The sequence below is a fragment of the Toxorhynchites rutilus genome, unplaced genomic scaffold, assembly GCF_029784135.1.
Source record: "Toxorhynchites rutilus septentrionalis strain SRP unplaced genomic scaffold, ASM2978413v1 HiC_scaffold_8, whole genome shotgun sequence".
Lineage (NCBI taxonomy): Eukaryota > Metazoa > Arthropoda > Insecta > Diptera > Culicidae > Toxorhynchites > Toxorhynchites rutilus.
The window spans coordinates 224,163-227,441 of NW_026600146.1; positions in this window are offsets into that span (position 1 = coordinate 224,163).

Below are 3,279 nucleotides of genomic sequence, written 5' to 3' on the forward strand. Positions count from 1 at the left end.
AATGAAGAGTTCAGTGATTGGACTCACTAACGTTCACTTAGTAAGAAAACGTGGATGTTTGAAAGTATTCAAATAAAAAAAAAGACGGGTGGGTAATGTCGGTGACATAACCGGAGTGACGTAGGACTATACAAAGGGGACAGCTTTTGCTAAATATATATTTTAAATATATTGTTCTATTTTCTTCTCCTACGTGAATTCCTACCTATCTACCTGAAAAATGGATTAGTTTACTGTTTACTCTTTATGAACATGTTGGGGGTTCTGAAAAGAACCTTTGGTGTTGTGTTTTTGCGTTTTTTTTTTTACAAACTTGATTCTTGATTTTTTTCTGAAAGCTTTGTACCTATTAAATGTTCAATGTCGGGCATCTTTCGGCTGTGTATACGCCGAAAGATGCCCGACATTGAACATTTAATAAGTACAAAGCTTTCAGAAAAAAACAATCAAAATGATGGCTGTGATAGGGAATGCACAGGTGGTCATCAGCTCGTTCACTATCATATATTTCACTATTGAGCACATTACCGTACCTTAAGCTGTGGTTTCGGAGACGAATGAATTGTAAGATGTGTAGTCTCCGCAAACAAAGTAAATAAAAATGAAAAAGAACTGAGGTTGAACTGAGACGAACTCTACGATCTGTCGAGAAATAAACGAGCTATAAGCGTTCTGAAAAACCAACAGTAAATACAGGGACGGATGACCTTCGGATTAAAGTCCTTTAAAATAAGAACAGAGCAGCAGGAAATACATAGCTCATCGTGTTGCTCCTTAGTTATTTCTCTATGCAGTGCAGATGTAACGTCAGTCAATTTTCAACATCAGTTATCAACTAAAGAAAGCAGTTCTTGCTACCGAGAAAATTCGTTAATGCCATCCTGCATACAATGTGTTGTAATTTAAAGCCACTTTTAATTCGGAAACCATACATGGGTTTGTGAAAACTGAATGATCAATTTAAAAAACCCCAACCACCAATAAGTTCAAGAACAAGCATAAAAAGCGCCGTGTTTTACGGTGGCTGGTTTTGCCACCAAAGCAGTCTGTATAAACAAACTTTTTCTTTCTTCTACCTGCTGCCGTTTTGCGATTGCGTTTGCCACTCGCTGAAACTAGTTAATGCCACCGAACCAAATGGGCTCTGTTCTGCAGGCGGGTTTTCTTATTGTCGTGAGCAGCTTTGCAAGCCAACTCGAGCACTCCGGCGGCCAAAATTCTATAACCGCTATTAGGTATACTGGTGCTCCGGCACCAATCCGTTGATGCGATGCGATTTTAAACGATGCCGTACAACCACACTGGTTTACGGTTTGAAAGAAAATGAGATATTTTTTTGGGATCCGCGCGTTTTATACACTAACGGTACACGCTCACAGGATAGAGACAAATCGGCAGACTCAGCCAAAGGGGCGAGTCCAACGAGACGAACGAATGAGCGTTAAAAGGCAGCGATGGCAAAAAAATACATCTAGAGGCGAATGAACTGCAAAGTTTAAAGCCTCTTAAAAACAAAGAAGAAGAAGAAGAAAAATACATTCATTACGATTTGTTCGCTCGTTGGATTCACATGCAGGCTAAAAAGGGTCCTTTTCAGGATCACAAAATTATCTTCAATCTAAAGAGTTTATTGTTTTGTTATCACTCGATATCCCCATCTTGTTCGGCTAAACCTTCCTGTTTAGCGATTTGTTGCCACTCGCCACAGCTTTCACAGTTGGAAATTTTTTTTCCATCAAGCTTTGTGACATGTTGTACAGTAAATTACATTCAATGCGACGTGCCGGAGCACCACTCAGTGTCGCATTGGAGGCGATTTTAACCTGTAATTGAACATTTGCGATGACAGTGGTACAGTGTCGACTTTCAATGTGGGGTCATAATTTGGATTTCTATGTTTACAAAAATGTCCAACTAAATATGTCGCATTACATGTCCGTCCAATTAGCTAAATGTCGAACTAATTGTAAATTACTGTACTTTCAATCTGGAAACAATTTAAGAATTGGTGAAAATTGAATAATCAGGAAAGTCCCCAACTATCAATAAGCTCAGAACAACTGCCAAATTCACATACTCATCAGATCCTGGCAAACAAATTATGAAAAAATCAATTTGTGTTTTATTATTATTTTGGATATTATTTTAGAAAGCATTGAACTGTATTTCGTAAACTCTTTTTTGAAAGGTTTAATGGCCCTGACAAGCGCCTTGTTTTATGGAATGGTTCCAATTTAGAAAAATTTTTATACTCGTGGTTTTGAAAAAAACCATTTCGAACGCCCTCGATGCCGCCTTGTTCTGGATTTGCCACCAAAGCAGATTGTATACAGAACAAACTTTTTTTTCTGCTACCAGCTGCCGTTTTGCGATTGCGTTTGCCACTCGCCACTCGCTGCAACTGCCTGTTGTCTTGTTGTCCATCGAACCGAATGTGTTCTGTTCTGAATGCGGGTTTTCTTATCGTCGCGAGCAGCTTTGCCAGCTAACTCGATCACTTCGGCGGCCGAAACTATATAACGCCGGCTAGGTGGACTGGTGCACTGGTACTAACGCGCTCGGCCTAGCTACCCTTGCGGGGAACTCCAGATCAACACGGTTCGAGCGGGATTTTGCCTTTCCCTTCACTTTTCCTCCTTTACCATGTCCAGACATGGCTGCTTGGGTTGGTTTGTTGATGTGTTGTGATGCGAACCGATGTGGTGTACGGTTTGAATGAGAATGATCGTTACGGCAGCGGAGCGGGGATTTTTAAGCTGACTGGCTGGCTCGAGAATTACGCATGTGTGAGACTGCGACCAATGTTTCGTTCATTTTTTTCTTTTTCCTTTCCAATTGTGCTTCATTCTATTTCGCTGCTGCTCTGGTTGCCCGTTTTGGTCGGTACGATTTGAGGAGCACAAAATGGACCAATCAATATTGGGCACATAGTGCATTTTAACAATGCTTGATATTTCACAATTATTCAATTATTTATCTCAAGAAAAATGAAATGTTATTCGTTATGATAGATGCGTAGATATATTTCCTATCAATTGATGCAAAAACCTTTGCGATCTATTGAGAAATGCTCGAGTTATAAGCGTTCCAAATCTTGCATTTTTTCCTACTTGTTCAGTGCCTAGATTTCCATTTCACCCCCTATATCTTCCGGTTAGACGTAGTCCTACGTCAAAAACTATTTTGGGCGAGACGAAGTTCGTCGCGTCAGCTAGTAGTTGGAATAAAACTGGATGTGAAAAGAAGCTCGATATACAGGAAAAATATATCCCTACGAAT